The sequence below is a fragment of the Sinocyclocheilus grahami genome, unplaced genomic scaffold (genome assembly GCF_001515645.1).
Source record: "Sinocyclocheilus grahami isolate Dianchi unplaced genomic scaffold, SAMN03320097.WGS_v1.1 scaffold261.1, whole genome shotgun sequence".
In the NCBI taxonomy this organism is placed as follows: Eukaryota; Metazoa; Chordata; class Actinopteri; order Cypriniformes; family Cyprinidae; genus Sinocyclocheilus; species Sinocyclocheilus grahami.
The window spans coordinates 929,449-947,574 of NW_015505440.1; the positions used below are offsets into that span (position 1 = coordinate 929,449).

At 36.0% G+C, this 18,126-nt stretch overlaps 1 protein-coding gene across 1 annotated transcript in view; it reads left to right on the forward strand.

Annotated features, from left to right (window-relative positions):
• Positions 1 to 18,126, forward strand: part of cabp7a (calcium binding protein 7a) — a 37,419-nt gene that overhangs the window by 1,630 nt on the left and 17,663 nt on the right. The window lies entirely within an intron of this gene.

Sequence of the window (18,126 nt, forward strand, 5' to 3'; positions counted from 1 at the left end):
ACCATATGCAAATGAATAGACTGGTTGATTTATACATATACTATTACCCCAGTGTTTCCCAATGCATGGAATATCCCTAACACATTTTGGATCCCTGAATATTTTGGATGACTCTCTTAATTAACACACTTGGTTTATATCATCAGCTCATAAATAGTGGCACCAAGACCTGAACTGGTGTGTCAGATAGAGAGGCATCCAAAATGTGCAGTGCTGTGGACCTCCAGGATCAGTATTGAAAAACAACTGGTTTACCTTGATAAATATTCAATTAAATAAAATCATTAAAATGTCATTTTAACTCGACACATTGTGGTCTACATGATCAATACCAGCAAAATAAATGGCTTTTTATTTTAAAATGTAATTTGAACTAGCCACAGCATGCTCAATATAGAAAAAATGAATGTCTTTTTATTTAACAAAACAAAAGAACATGCTGTTCTTTTTGACAGAGTATTTCCATAGCACGGTTTCTCATTTGTGTCGGAAAGTTTACTCTGATGAGTATCCTACTGTATATAATCGTATAAAAACAGAAGTAGTCACACGTTTAGCTTTTCTGATTAAAATGATGGTTTGTGAGTAGGTCTCTCATAAGCCAGCAAAAAGACCTGTTCGTGATACGCAGCACTAATGTGCACATCTCATTTGCAGTGACACCTGTCTCAGTGACACAGTTTTTAATACCATGCCATAAAACCAACACTTTTAATTTTTAGAATATGAAATACCATATGCAAATGAATAGACTGGTTGATTTATACATATACTATTACCCCAGTGTTTCCCAATGCATGGAATATCCCTAACACATTTTGGATCCCTGAATATTTTGGATGACTCTGTCTTAATTAACGCACTTGGTTTATATCATCAGCTCATAAATAGTGGCACCAAGACCTGAACTGGTGCGTCAGATAGAGAGGCATCCAAAATGTGCAGTGCTGTGGACCTCCAGAATCAGTATTGAAAAACAACTGGTTTACCTTGATAAATATTCAATTAAATAAAATCATTAAAATGTCATTTTAACTCGACACATTGTGGTCTACATGATCAATACCAGCAAAATAAATGGCTTTTTATTTTAAAATGTAATTTGAACTAGCCACAGCATGCTCAATATAGAAAAAATGAATGTCTTTTTATTTAACAAAACAAAAGAACATGCTGTTCTTTTTTTCTACCACCACCATGCAAGGCTTTAGGTATAGGTTACATGTGAAATGCAAACTATAATCCGCTCAGTGTAATCAGATTGCATCCAAATCCCATGCATGTTGACAAAATTTTAAATCAATCTATTATTTAATTGCAAAAGTATAAATGTTTGTAATGTAGGGGTCTGTAATGTCAAAATGTGCCATCAAATGCATTCATTCAGATGAGTTTTTCCATTAAACCTTGTATATTGACGTCTGACTGGTGTGATTGTCAGCTCAGTTCAAAGTGTCTTTCCAGATCAATCTTTTGTGATTAAGCTTTAATTAAGTATCTCAGCACCTCATTGCAATTCTATTCATCAAGGGATGTTTTCTATCAGTGCATCCAGTTAAATAAAATACAGCCCAAATTCTCAAGGCCGATTCTCATGCTCTTAACCCTTGAAAACCTGCTGGACTGAACTAACACAAGCTAAATGGAGAGAAAGTGCAAGACGTGAGGGGCCACATATGGATGTTTCCTGTAGTACATGATTGTGTGCGTTCTGTATATACACAAACATCCATGTGTGAATGTGACAGTCAATCTATTTGCAAATGTGGCTGCGTGTTCACAAATGACAACTGTGCCGCATGTGGTCACCCCAGATCATATGTGTAGCATATCCACAGAGATGGAAAACAGAGAGTAAATATGAGGAGACAAATCACTGGGTTTCATCCTCATAACATTTTTATACAGATTTGTTCAGCGAATAGAAATGTAGCTCATGGACTAAGTTGTTGGTGCAGTTGTGCTCACACTTATGTAGTAGGCCATGTTCATTCTTGTCCTTAGGATATATAGTTGTTTATTTGTGAATCTTGAATTTGATATTTTGCTTTGAACTCGTATGACACGCCGGGGGCAGAAACTGAGATGTAATTTGTGAGCTAGATCCGTGCATCTTTATTTTAGTTAGCAATATTTCATCATAAACCCATCCTTATTCAAAATGAGGATAAGAGCCTCAGCTAAAGCTCGAAGAATTCATTAATATTCTCAGATGAAGATTGCTTTAAGTCTGGTTCATCTAAAAGACATTATCTCCTGACTGTATGCTCACACACTGGACATCTTAACCCGCTGATAACGTCCTTTAAAGGATTAGTTCACACAAAAATGAAAATTCTGACATCATTTACTTGTTCCAAACCCGTATGACTTTTTTTCTCAGTGGAACACTAAAGGAGATGAATGGAGAATGAAGCTTTCACGCTTTCCACTTCATCCAAATGGCTTGTTGTGTGCTATATTCCAAGTCTTCTGAGGCTGTACAAAAGCTTTGTGTGAAGAACAAACTGCAATACGAGTCATTATTCGCTGATAATCCTCCGTTCCAGTGGGTTGTTAACCACAGTGACCGAATCAAGTCAGTGAGTTGAATGCAAGACTCGAATGAGTCGGATTAGTGAATGAATCTTTTATACTTGTTTAGTGAACTGGATCAATTGATTCATTGAAAAGGTCTGGAAATGTACTCATCTTCACGCCATCCAAGATGCAGATGAGTTTGTTTCTTCATCAGAACAGATTTGGAGAAATTTAGCATTACATCACTTGCTCACCAATGGATCCTCTGCAGTGAATGGGTGCCGTCAGATTGAGAGTCCAAACAGCTGATAAAAATAATCCACAGATAATCCAGTCCATCACTTAAGGTCTTGTGAAATGAAAAGCTGCATGTTTAAAAGAAACAAATCCATCATTAAGGTGTTTTTAACTTCAAACTGCAAATACAAGTTATATAATATTGCTTTCTCCAGTGAAAAAGTTGCTTCGTCTGAATCAGGAGAGAAATATACACAGATCAAGCACCATTGAAAACAGTCAAAAATGTCAGGGATTTTGATGTGAGAGGACAACTGGAGATGGACTTGTTCACTGGAGGAAGTGTTATGGATTATGAACTCGTATTTTGGCCAGAAGCAAAACGCCTCAATGATGGACGTGTTTATTACATACCACCCTGAGTATGTGGTTTCTGCTTAGGTGTGATTGTAGTAGTTCCTACATTTTTAAAATACATTTTAGTAGTTACTGGTCAATCTTGAATTGTTGATAAATATTTGTATGTAAATTTCACATTCAAATTCATTGTTACTTCCCTCACAAGGACGAATGGCAAGACTTTCATTGGATAACAGCTTACATTTCAGTTTGTTCCTCATGCACATATTTTAAATGTAGCGGAAATGTCACTTTTATGATGTGTTTTTGTCATTATAAAGACTGGCCAGAATGTTCTATAAAACTCACATTTGTCACCCTGGAGCACAAAACCAGTCATAAGTAGCACGGGTATATTTGTAGCAATAGCCAAAAACACATTGTATGGGTCGAAATTATTGATTTTTCTTTTATGCCAAAAATCATTAGGACATTAAGCAAAGATCATGTTCCATAAAGATATTTTGTAAAGTTCCTACTGTAAATATATCAAAACTTAATTTTTGATTAGTAATATGCATTGCTAAGAACTTAATTTGGACAACTTTTAAAGGCGATTTTCTCAATATTTGGATTTTTTGCACCCTCAGATTGCAGATTTTCAAATAGTTGTATCTCAGCCCAATATTGTCCTATCATCACAAACCATACATAAATGGAAAGCTTATTACTCATGTATAAATCTCAAATTTTAAAAAATTGACCCTTATGACTGGTTTTGTGGTCCAGGGTAACATTTATTGTTCAGAGTTTGTTTTTATTTAAAAGATAAGTACGTCTTTTACCCATCATTATTCACAAGAAATAGAATGCCGCTTTTTTGTTGGAGTTTTTTCACTATGAACCAGTGACCCATATGATTCACATGAACTGAATAAACATCCATTATCGGTAAGGCTTTCAGCAAATGCGCATTCACTACAAACCAGCAGTCTCACGGCTTTGTGAGAGTGAAATTCAATTCATGTCCAGGGTCCTCCATGCGCCGGGAATTACCCAGCTGTTAACCGCATACCACGTCACGCGCCACATGGTCTTTCTATGGCACTGCATGACAATCAGACATCAAGTTTGTTTGGAGTTTCATTAAAAGAGGTTGGCAGCGGTGACGGAAGCAAATAAAGCTGTGATTAAATTTGATGCTGTGGATGGATTTCAGAAAGCAATCTCAAAGCCTATTGTCACAGGGATGGTAAGGGTGTCTTTTGCCACCTCTGAGAGCTCGCCAGCGCCTCTTGATCAAGCACACGCTGACAGCATGGTGGACTGCTGTACTGATGTTTTACACACCAAGTCCCATTCAGCCTCAGGGTCCAAAAAACTGTTAAAGCTGCTGCTTCTCAGTCAAAAATGGATGAAACTAAAGAGGGTGTATCATAGAAAACATGATTTTCTTTGCTCTTCTTATACTCTAACATGATGGTCCTTCTTAAATCCTAGGCTGCAAAAACTAGTTTTTCAGAAATCATCATAGTATCTATGGCATCACAATGGCCACTTATTATTCAGCAGCTTCACACACTGTTGTGACAGACAATGTGAACTACGTTGGTATGTACAGGTAACAGAGATCACTATTTGGAAGTTGGATGAAAAAGATCATTAGTGAATAGCGACTAAAAGCAAAAAAAAAAGATGATTTTTTAAAAATATATGTATAGAAATTAATATTTCTAGAAATATTAGATTGACCAAAATTAGCATTTATAATGCTACAAAATGTTTCTATTTTAAATTTATGATGTAACAAAAAATATTTCAAATAAATGCTGTTCTAAATGCTTTTAAGAATCCTGAAAAGTAATGTATCACTGTTTCCACAAAAATGTTCAGCAGCTCAGCTGTTTTCAACATGAGTAATAATGAGAAGAAATGTTTCCTAAACACAAATCAGGATATTAGAATGATTTCTGAAGGATCATGTGACACTGAAGACTGGAGTAATGATGCTGAAAATAAATTACACTTTAAAATATATTGAAACATATTTAGTTATTTCTAAGTTAAATAATATTATTAATGCTGTCAAACGATTAATCGCGATTAATCACATCCAAAATAAAAGTTTTCGTTTACACAATATATGTGTGTATACTGCGCATATTTATTATGTATATATAAATACAAACACATGCATGTATATATTTAAGAAAAATGTTATGTTTATATATTAAATATATTTATATATAAAATAAAATCTAAATATAGAAATGTATATACATGCAAATATTTTCAAAATATATACTGTATGTGTGTGTATTTATATATACATACTAAAAATGCACAGTACACATGCATATTTTGTAAACAAAAACTTTTATTTTGGATGCAATTAATCACGATTAATCGTTTGACAGCACTAAATATTATACAATATTTCTTTTTGTTTATTGCATTTTTGATCAATGAATGCAGCCTTGGTGAGCCTAAAATACTTTTTTCAAAAACATAAAAAAAAATCTCACTGACCCCAAACTTTTGAACATTATTGTACTTAAATATTTATTTAAACTGACAAATTAAAAATATTATTTATTTGCACTCTCTCTGATATCTTGGATTTATTTATTTATTGCAAAGTTATATTTCTTTTATATATCTATATAGTTGATATTTTTCGATTTCTATGTTCAGTGTTTTATTTATTTATTTTTTGTTTGGCTTTTATATCAAGCCATTGGAAATGGTGTCAACTTTGAAGTTTCTACACTTTGCATGCTGAATTCAGATGATGAGAGAATGTATTGTGCTGATGTGACATCTACTGATGGATGCAGATCTGTCTGATTTGGCTGACAGCAGCATAACCAACTGAATAATCTGACAGATGGTTTCAATACTGGGGAAAATTCAACCAATTTTCCAGTGATCTACTACCATAACAATATAGCAAATTGGTTTTTGCTCATAAAAATTGCTCATAAGGGTAACTAACATCATTCTCACTAATGAGAACTACTTTTCGTTTGATTAATACTAGTACCGATTAATTTGCATACTAGGAAAACCATGTAAGCGTTACAGATATGCATAGAAATAAAGCTATTAAAACACAATAGCTTTAAAATGGTTTCTAGAATGATTTAAACCCTTTTGTGTGTTCAGAAACTCAGTCAAAATATAAAATGTTCAATAACCCTAACCTAATTAAATTGAGGAAAACATTTGCATGTAATTAAATTAAGCGTTTTCTTAGAACAGATTAGTTCTAGTCTTGTTACTTACTACTTACTTATGCTCCTAGATGCAATCAAAATGTCAAGGACATCTGAATACATTTCTTAATTTTTTTTGGCTTTTTACCAAACATCGGTTATTGATTTTTCTTTCTGGCATAAAGAAAGAAATAAGGTTATTTTAATTTAGTAGAGTGCTAAATTAAATGATCTTGAACAAATGATGTCAGGCTTACATTAAAAATTAACTCGCATCATTTTCCGGTGTGTCTGAGTCTGTCTGGATATACATAAATCCGGTATGGCATTCAATCCCAACACAAATGGAAGTAAGCTTCCATTTTATAAATGGATTGAAATAAGTTGACAACATTTTCAAAAATTAAGATGCATTCACTTTTTAAAGATTTTAAAATTGCGCTATTAAACAGTATTTTTGTAAAAACATTTTGTTTGTCTCTTTGTAATAACATTTATGTGACCTATTTATGGGTCTACATGTGTTTGTCTCATAGTGCTTGTGAAAGGAATATTATTATTAAGAATATATAATCCCTCTATTGCAAATTTTAACTAATAAAGACAATAGGCCAGTCATTTAAATACAATAAGTATAGGTCACACAAAAAGAAAGTTTGCTGAAAATATAAAACGTGTTTGTAAGAATACATTAATTGATGGACTGTAGTCATATGGATTACTTGTGGATTATTGTGATGTTTTTATCAACTCTCATTCTGACGGCACCCATTCACTGCAGAGGATCCATTGGTGAGCGAGTGATGTAATGTTAAATAATTTTTCCAAAATATGCAAAATATCTATATCCTGAATGAGTGCAGAGTATCATTTTATGGGAGTTTTTTTAGTTTTATTTGTACGCCTATATAGTTTACTTTGTGCCATTTGTCTCTCTTAAACTTTGAAAGCAAGCGTAAAGATCCTATTAAGTTGCAGATAATGGATTTACAAGTGGTAATTTTATGAATTCTTGTATATATTACTTAAATAACTCAGTTATGCGTAATTGGAAATATGCGCTGGATATTAAATAATACTTATGTGCTACTAACATCCTACTTAATGATTCTGGAAGCCCAGAATTTTGTAATTGCATTAGACCACACTGATCAATAGGGATGTAACGATTCACTCAACTCACGATTTTGATTTCACGATTCGATTCGATTAATTTTTTATTTTATTTTTTTTAAGACAAATTATAAATTAAATGTGTCCTTTTATTATTGCTTGGAGAAAATGCCGCACATTTCTTTGTCAAATTGAACCATAACACTATAATAATATACTAATATAGCACTTGCATATTATTGCTCTTTTGTTAGTTTTGATTGCTTCTATTGTCCTAATTTGTAAATCGATTTGGATAAAGGTGTCTGCTAAATGACAAAATTTCAATATAATGTAAATGTAAATAACAAAACTAAATAGAAATTTTTAAGCCCCAAATCAAATAAATAAGTAACACAAATAAAATAAATATCTTCGTATATAAACAAAATAAGGCTTTGTCTGTGCTCTTGCCATTTAAAATTAGAGGAAAACACATTTTAATCATGATCCAAACAAAGATGCTGCATACATGCAACATGAGCAGTTTGTAATCTAAATTAGATTGTATAATTTCGAAATTTGAAGCAAAAACAGAATGATTTGACTTCAGTTTTGTGAAACTATACATACAAAATATCTGCATGAAACCGAAACAGCTGACGAGCTGTACGAGACGCAGATTCACTCTCCGCCAGCAGGTGGCGCTTAAAGCGTTTTCTTGGTTTCCGCTGAAAACAAAGCAGCGCTGCACTTATGAACTTTAATATGCATAATACAGAGGCAAGAGGAAAATAAAATAATACCATCTAAACTTTTCTAAAGACAGTAAGTTCCCCTCAGACATACATTCATATAAACTCCTACCCCTAAATGAATCGTGATTTGTTTAGCATCTCAACCGATTTGAATTGTCACATATTTGAATCGATTTTCAACCGGCTCGCGATTAATCGTTACATCCCTACTGATAAATGTTCTGACTGCAATAAAACACATTCATTCTGTTATACTTCTCTCTCTATATATGTAATGGCCACTGTAGGAGTAAAATCACGGTTTGGGTAAATTCAGCACACAGCGCAGAAGCTACAAATCCGTTTCCTGTCAGAGTACAAGAAAAGAAAGATCAAATGGCTGTTTGGCAGGTAGACTGGTTTAGAAATAGACACACAAACAGAAGAGTGATTCACTTGAACGTATTTAACTGACAGGCGAACAGGAGAGCACACAAGCCCTCCACCAGCCAAGGTCTGCTTACTGTTTCTTTTCCCTCCATCACGTTTCTCTTTCCACACACTGCCTGTTTTGCAGGATGGTAAATGAGAGAAAGCAGATGGACAATATCTTCTGTTTGGATGTTTCATTTGATGCAAATGCAGAATAACTTCATTTTTCATCTCACTTTTGTGATCTGATTTGCTTGCAGAGCAAGAAACATTTTTCCATTTTTGAGAAATATAATAGCTCGAGGACTCCCAAAAAAGAGGACGTAGGAAATATTCTGAGTTTTAGAAATGAAAAAGAAATACCCTTGTTTTCCCCCATAAAGGTGCATTAGGGATTCAGAGAGTTTGTAAAATTAAATCCTCTGGCTAAGTTTACAGAATGCTTGCTTGATTTGTTGTGAAACTACTCAAAATATATAATTTTTTAAATTGCATGTACTATATTTAGAGAGAAAGAGAGGGAGAGGGAGAGTGTTATGTTTCATTGATATGTAATAACATAATATGGTGACTGTAGTCCCGCCTTACATTTAAAAGAGCCAGTCACCACTTATTATACTATTGTTATCAGATTTTATCCCATAAAATGTCACTGTAAGTGATGTGGGGAAGTCATGGCCTAATGGTTAGAGAGTCGGACTTGGAACCCAAAGGTTGCGGGTTCGAGTCTTGTTCCGGCTGGGATTGTAGGTGCACTCTAAAAAATGCTGGGTTAAATACAACCCAGTGCTGGGTAAAAAGCGCCGCAGCAAAAATGTCTGCCCACTGCTCCGGGTGTGTGTAATTGTAACGTAATTGTACTTTATTCCGCTTACATTGTAACCAGAACTATTTATTTTATTTTCAGTTTAATACATTTTATTATGCAAGAATCTGACTTTAGAATGTCACGACTGACCAATCAGAATAAAGCATTCCTGAGAGCCATGCAATTATCATTGTTTATACTTTTATTGGACTGTTTTAAGTGACCTAGATGTGACATTTCTATATGTGTGTTTGTTTTGTCATTTAAATACTGATATATTACACAATTTGGAACAATAATAAAACGGCATAATAAAAGTATCCAAACAAGTGTCTAACAATTATGTTCTTGCTAAAAAATCTGTGTATATAAAGCGGCTGTGGTGCATTTAAAGCTGCTCATGTGTTTCTCTGTGAGGGCAGCTTGTTTTGTGGCGTATGGACAGGAGGGGCAATTTACACACACTCTGATTTTCAATTACCAACATATCCACGGGTGAGAACTAGAACAGGGTTCTGCTTCAGTGGCTTTCCAAAATGGAGCTGCAAATCCCTATTTTTTGAAATAGGATGCCGTTTTGTTTTGTGGGGAAAGAAAATAAATTGCGTTTTTAGACTACAATATACAAGATCTTTTGACTAGACTCTCAGTGCACATGTGTGAATCTGTGTGTATGTGTGTGATGCAATTTTTTAACAGAATGCACATTCAATCAAATACAAAACCTGACACTGACCTGTACCATTAATCCTCTATGATACCCAACCTCAAAACAAGACACTTGACATTTAAGTGAAAGCACTGCACTTTCAACAAATGGCCCTCTGGGATGGGCACCAAGTTGTGCTGTGGACACTTGGACTGTAATTTAAAGGTAAAGCGGCTCAAGAGACTATGCTGGTGTTGATAGATAGGGGGCTTTGTTTATTTGTGTTATGTTTCAACTCTTTTGGGAGGGGTGAAATATGGATCACTGTTCAGCCTACATGCCCTGTCATGATCAAACTTGCTGTTTTAATTTTAGGGTGAAGCTGTTTATGTGCTCACAACAATGAAACTGCTAATGAGCTGTTTATAAAAAGCAGTAATAGAACTGTACCATTGCAGCCATGCTTTTGATAACACCCAGTACTATTACCAAAACAGCAGTGGACTGGTTAGTATGAATTTTATAGTGTTAGTTTTAGATTCGCATTTCAGACTCTCTGTAGGTTACATTACTACACCAGTTGATGGCGACAAGAAACTGATTCAGATTCAAGTGTTGGCATGGTAAATGGCTTCATATTGCCAAAACATTGGTAACATAAAATGACAGTCATACAAATAACACATAATAAAAAAATTTAATGTTGAAAATGCATGGGTCCAAGAGTTAAAACATTTACAAAGGTTCGTTCAGGAATTAATCAAATGACCGTCTTAATGAATGAGTCATTAAATCATTCACTTAACCAGTTAATTTAAAAGCATCCACTCATTCGGGAACAAAACAAGTTGACTGTCTTTATTAGTGAATCATTGAATCAATTACCATGATTAATTTCTGAACTAAACAAGTGACGTCATATGAGAGAGGCATTGAATCATTCCCTAAACAATTCATTTGAAACCACTGATTCATTTAGGAATGTAAGTACTGTCTTTTGTTTGGTGATGCAATAGTTACTTCTGCTTAGCCCTCTTCTGCTGAAATATTTTCATTGGCAGAACAAGAATAGACAAAGTAACTGGCAATATTGTGTCAAAAATGAATGTTACTCAGCATCTACTGACTGTTTATCATTCTATACAGCAAACTGTTGTGTATAATTAAGAGTACTGCATGAAAACAACAGCTGAGTTTCACATGATGGACTGTATACAGTATTGTTAACTTATTGGCTATGCATCGTATGTGGTCTAGGCACCATTTACTGTATGAATTATTGACGGTTGGTGTCATCTCAAATGGAGCTCTTTGCATGCTTTACTACATTGAACTCGTAGGCGGAAATCCCGGGGGGGAAGGGTGGGACAGGACCCCCCCATCTGAGGGTTGCCCCACCTAAAATTAGGATTAAAATTCACGCTGTGTATTGTAAATGACAATGTGTTATACTTTAAATAATTGTGTAAGTAGTAAAACAACTCAAATGGGGCAAAAATGCTTTTTAGGTTTAGAAACATTTTCTCCCTGTCTCCCCCTCCCTTGCCTCAGAGTGCTTTGGTCCAAATGCCTGCTTTCCTCTTTTACATCACAAACGCATTTTACAAACGCACACACATATACACACACACACACACAAGTCCGGTGAGAGAGAACAAAGTCAATAGTTGTGGAACTCTAGTAAGTAAGGCTGTCAAGGCTATTTTATTCACTTAAACATCGGATGAAGTGATTATTTTCTCTTTAAAGGGGGCTTTTTCACTTTTTTAATTTTAGTCAGTGTGTAGTGTGTATGTTTGGGCATAAAAAAGATCTAGAAATTTACAAATCTGAAAGTCCACTCCAAAGGGAGATATTTCGTTTAAAAAAAATCCCTTTTCAAGAACTACAACGAACGGCTCGTTTGGACTACAGCATTTGTTTTCCGGGCTTTGTGATATCACAAAGCGGCTCATTGGAATATCATTACAAAGAATTTCCGCCTACAGAAATTCGAATGGTTGGTGGGTGGGGAGGGGCGAGGTTGTGGTTAGAACGCTTGGTTGAGTGAGTGCATCAGACGAGACGATGAAGAAGAAGTGCTGCTGCAGAGTTAGTGCATCAGAGAAAACTAAGAAGAAGAGCTGCCGTGCTGTAGCTTCAAATTTTCGGCATGTCTAGAACAATTCTTACAAGTACAACACGACATAGCTGGGCGCCGCAGACAGATGCCGAATGGTGCTGCCGGTGTGCCTACACTCATAGAAAATAAAGTATTAGAATTTTAAAGACGTGGCGTGACGCGACGCTGCGCTTCTCGTCCGGTGCGCGACCGTCTGAAACGCAGTTTTTTTCACCTCCGTGCCCAAACGTCTTTGTTTGGGCTTCCGAAAGCGGATGATGTCAGGAAACAGTGGTTGCAATTTATTTTTTAACTCTGTCCCTGAGCATTATAACCCCAATTAGCTATTGTGGGCTGTGCATTTTACTGAGGACAGCTTCCACAACATGAGGAGTACAGTGCCTGCCGGATTCGCCCGAAAAGCTTTTGTTGAAAGACGGAGCAAGGGGCGTTGCAGTACTGAAACACCGTCTAAGCTGTTCACCAATCACAACGCACTGGGACAGCTAACCAATCACAACACATTTTGTTTTTCGGAAGGTGGACCTTCATCAAAGCCGGAACTAATTGAGCTGTTTGTGCCAGGCTGGGGAGAAAGGTATTTTAATAATGTACATTATGTGAAAAAGAATGCGTTTTTCGAACCACCAAGCATGAGAGCATGTTCTAGTACACCCCCAAAACATAATCAAGACTTTGTAAAAGAACATAATAGGACCCCTTTAATACATGATGTCGCTTCAACCCGCGGACATGAAAAACAACGCGCGGCAACAGTGATAAAGTATCCCAGCTCCACAGGAAAACTGCGGACTTGGCAACACTGTGACGGTAATGTCTACAATGGACACGAGCGCTGTCACGGTGCGACCACCAGCTTGAAGTTGTCTAATTTGGCACGGTCTCCCTACTACACTAATAGTAGTAAGGGTTTCCTCTGTGTATGCATATCCTTACAAGTACATGTCCCCTTCAAAAATTGCTCTTGAGAAATTTTATGTTTATTGTCCCCCCCCCAACTGTTAGACGAAATTTACGCCCCTGATTGAACCATCCCTTTACATACATAAATACATACAGGAGAAATGCAAGTGGCGTTTCAAATGCACCTGATGTGTTGCTAACTTTTGTGATTTTTGCACGTGACCTTCCTTTATGCAAAAAAACTTTGTATAAAGTGTCAAATATGTGAAATGTGACTCGCTTAAAGTGTTTTCATTTAGATAATGAGATTAAACTCACAAAGTGAGATATTTTTTTCGAACAGTGTGTTGATTTTTTTCACCATCGCCCCATGATGAAACAAGCCCTCTAATTTGATTTGAGCTTTAGATCACGTTCCCAGAGGCGATACTGTTGCACAAAAGAGCTACACTGGTGGCACTATAGCACAGAAAGTGGTTTTGAACATCTTTAAACACAGTGTACTACTTTGTTTCTTTTTCTAACAAGGCAAATGGAACAACAACACTCTCACCGTCAATCTATGGAACCTCCCGTGCTCTTCTCTTTTCTCAAGAATAGGGTGTACCCAAACAGGATCTGTCTTTTTCTTTTCCTTTCCTCATTTAATAAAACAACAAACTTGTCCTCGCTGCTGCTGCTGATGGTAAAAATCAATTTTCTTTTTTTTTCTGTACTTTTTACAGGCGTGGTTACAGAAATGTCAGTCACTGCCATTTCAAGAGTGAATCTCGCATAAATATGTGCATGTCATTCCTGAAAATTTGCAGCATGTATGTGTCCATAAACGTTTATTAAAATTGTTTTTTACTACAAACTCCGAATAGATTATAAAACCCAGAAACCGCACATAGAGCGCTCCCTTTATAATCACTGAAAATCTGTCAATCACTTCAGTTTACTGCCATCTCACAAAGTTTTGTTATAATAAATTAATCTCTCTACTTTGCACAATGAATCTCTTATTTACATGGCATTACACTTTGTTTGTTATAATGGATAGGTTGGTTGCGCCACCTAGAGTGTAGGTGTAAAAGTGTGGGGGAAGTTGTGGCCTAATGGTTAGAGAGTTGGACTCGTAACCCAAGGTTGTGGGTTCGAGTCTCGTACCGGCAGGGATTGTAGGTGGGGGGGGGGAATGTACATCGCTTTCTTCCACCTTCAATAACCCGACTGAGGTGCCCTTGAGCAAGGCACCGAACCCGCAACTCAGGTGCTGCAGCAAAAAAAATGGCTGCCCACTGCTCCGGGTGTGTGTTCACTGTGTTTTTGTGTTCACTGCTGTGTGTGTGGACTTTGGATGGGATAAATGCAGAGCACTAATTCCGAGTATAGGTCACCATGCTTGGCCACATGTCACGTCACTAAAATGCATTCTCTGTCAGCGCCACCTTTCGTGCAGGCATGAATTAACTGAAATTATCAATTGTGTCTCATTCGGTATGAAAGCACCGTTTGACGGTTATTCGTGAACTTTATCATTTACATGCTCTAATTTCATCATGCGTCATGAGAAAGGCCCTAATTCTTCAGCTTGTAAAACAAAAGTGGATATATATGCATTAATGTAAACATTTCAAATCTTTTTTCTTTATTGGTATTGAACCCAAGGCATTTTTTTGATTAAAATCCTACAAAAGCCTTTGAGAAACACCAACAATCTGAATAACTCGTGAAGTGTTTATCTTTATGTTTTTGAGCATTTCAACAGAATGTTACTATGTCAGCCGAAATCCTGACTGGCAGCGTGATCGGCGCTTTCGGGGCTTATCCAGAGGAGCAGTTTGTCTGCATGAGCTTTGTGATTCACATCGGCTCTTGTAATGTAGGGCTCAACTCAGAGGGTAGGCGTTATGGGGGCGTAAGTTCATATAGGTCAAATACGGCTCTCTCAAATCACAGGAGCGGAGACAAAGTTGTGATATAAATTTTGGCTCATGATTTACAGAGCCAGCTCTAAAAATGTAAGCAGGCTGAGGGCTCAGAGTACACTGAATCAGAAGATGTCAAAGAGGGGATGGTAGCACATGAGAGGTCTATGGACTCATGAAGCTTTTATCTTTCTCTCCCTCTCTTCTCTTTCAAATCTCGTGATAGATTTTTAGGAGCAGTTTTCAGACAGCAGATCAGCATTCCTTTGTGAATGTTTGACAATGACTGCAGACATCTGCCTTCCGCCTTGAGTCAAACTTCTGTCATCCTGCAATTATCAGGACGAGAACCAACAAGAGAGAATCTCATTTTATGAAACCATGTGGCTCAATTTGTCTGGTCTAGGCAGTGGACACTTAAAAAAAACAAATTAGAATAGATATCGCAAAATTGCTTTTATTTAATATTATATCCCAATTATATTTACACGCACCTTTCATGAGTGGGTCTTATGTCATTACAAATCTATATGCTGTTATTAATTAATTAATTCATTCCTTTTTATTTATTCTTTCTTAACTAATTGTGCTACCCATTTAAATGTCAGTTGGAAAGGAGGGTAAGAGTTAAGTAAAGGAGGGTAACAGGTGACAACATGCATTTTGGTCTGTACCACACAGCTATTGTTTGTCCTTGGAGAACTGGGAATATAGTGTATGAGGCTTGTGGAATTTTATTATTTTATTTTGATCATTTTTAGAGCTTGACTGACATGTCACTATGAACTGTCACAGCTACTCATTCTTTCATTTTTTTCTTTCAATATTTTTTAATTGCTTTCTTCACCATTTCTTCACCATTTCACTATGATTTTTGTCTTGTAGTTTGTGTTCTGCATTCTGAAGTGATCTTTATTTTGGGAAACAAGTGCATACATGTTTTTTGCAAGTCTGTTTGGTGCTGCTAGTGGCTGAAGAACATGTGAGTGTTGATTGATTGCCAAGCAAAAGTGACTGTTATGATGCTAGCAGTGTTGAGGGAAGTTACTTTTAAAAGTAATGCATTACAATATTGCGTTACTCCCTAAAAAGTAACTAATTGCATTACTTAGTTACATTTTATGGAAAGTAATGTATTACGTTACTTTTTCTTGTCTGGGCTAAGTTTACTTGTTTGTTTTAATACAAAAAGTTATATTTATTATATATTTTTATAGTTATATTTATATTTTGGCAAATGTAAAAGCATTTTCACACAGAAGGGAAATTAATAAGACTTAGGACATAACGTAATTAAAGTAACTGGCATTACTTATTTGAAAAAGATATTTCCTTGTAAATTAAAAAGTAACGTGTTACTTTACTAGATGGAAAAAGTAATCTGATTAAGTAAATTGTGTTACTTGTAATGGGTTAACCCCAACGCTAGATACTAGGGTGTTGTGAACAGTTGCCAGGGTATTGTTATACTGTTGCTTGGGCGTTAATGCTGGCCCACAACAAGTTTCAATTATGTTTTCATCTCTAGATATGACTAGGGTCCCAACTTCAATGAAAGTTTATGAGTTTTCTTTCTTTTTCCTCATAAAACACCACTAAAAAACTTTTGGATTTTTTTTGCTTACATTTTTTTTGACTTGCCTCTTTTTTTTCAAAATATATAGTGGAGAGTGACAGAAAAATTTTGAGTGACTATAATGTTCATAAGCATGTTAACCTCTGCACTCTGACTCTGACAGTAGATCATTTTGTGTAGAAACTGTGCCATGCATATTGCGTTTGGCACAGATTTTGTGCCATGTTATGCTGTTACTTGATTCGCATAATTCCTTTTAGTGAATCAGACAATAAAACAATGCAGACAGTGCTTGCAAATAAACAGAGCCATCAGCAGACACAATTCATCTTCAGTGAATTGACCCCTTAATCGTTTTATCTTTATTTTACAGTGGAATCTGGAAAATTGCTTTGATTAGATTATTTTATCATCACTGACCTTATGTTTTCAAAAACATGATGAAGCATAAGAGTGAAACATGATAATAATAAGGATGAATTTCACTGCTTAACTCTCATTTTTAGATGCCTTTATTCAGGTGACCGGGAGGCAAATGCAACCGCTTTCCCACAACCCTAAAACCATGTGTAATTTAGCCTTCTCTGGAGGTTTACAGGATCAGAATGCAAAACGAGAGTAACCCCCCTCCAACACAGTGGCCCGGCGCTGTATTTAATGCTTATGTGAATACTCTAGAGTCTTGTTAAAATATGGTTACTGTAATATTCAGATCTGCTGGGCCCTCTCACCACACAAGATGGATTAAGCCTGCCACAGATGTTTAAAAATAGTCTGGAGGACTTGCACACACAGGCTTAGACACACATAGACACGCTAGTATAAAAACACACTCTCATTGTCAACCCACAAAGTTCAAGATTGTCTCTGAAGAAATTGATTTTTAAGAGTTTTACATAAAGAGCTCATTTGAGGGGGAAGCCTGTTGTGGAAGGGGGACAGACGCCGTTGATAAATCTCCACCGGGGAAATGAGAGATTATGGAATATAGCTGACTGGAATTGCCAAGTGTGGGAGTGGAGTCATTCAAAGTGTTGCTGGAATTAATGCATTTATATGCTTTTCTTAAAAAGTCAGTGCAGGCTGTGTTTTTAAAATGGACTGAACCTAATCTGTTACAGTGGCCCAGTAGTGCACAACACAATGGAAACAAGCCACGACACAATGAAATTAGCCCAACACAATGGGAACAAGCCACAACACAGTAAAATTAGCAACACGCAATGGAAACAAGACACAAAACAACAAAATTAGCACAACACAATGGAAACAAGCCGTAACACAAAGAAATAAGCTGCAAAACAACAAAATTAGCACAACACAATGGAAACAAGCCACAACACAGCAAAATTAGCACAACACAACGGAAACAAGCTACAACACAGCAAAATTAGCACAATGGAAACAAGTCGCAACACAACAAAATTAGCGCAACACAACGGAAACAAGCCACAAAACAATTAAATTAACACAACACAATGGAAACAAGTCACAACACAATGGAATTAGCACAACACAACAGAAACAAGCCGCAACACAATGAAATTAGACAACACAACAGAAACAAGCCACAACACAATGAAACA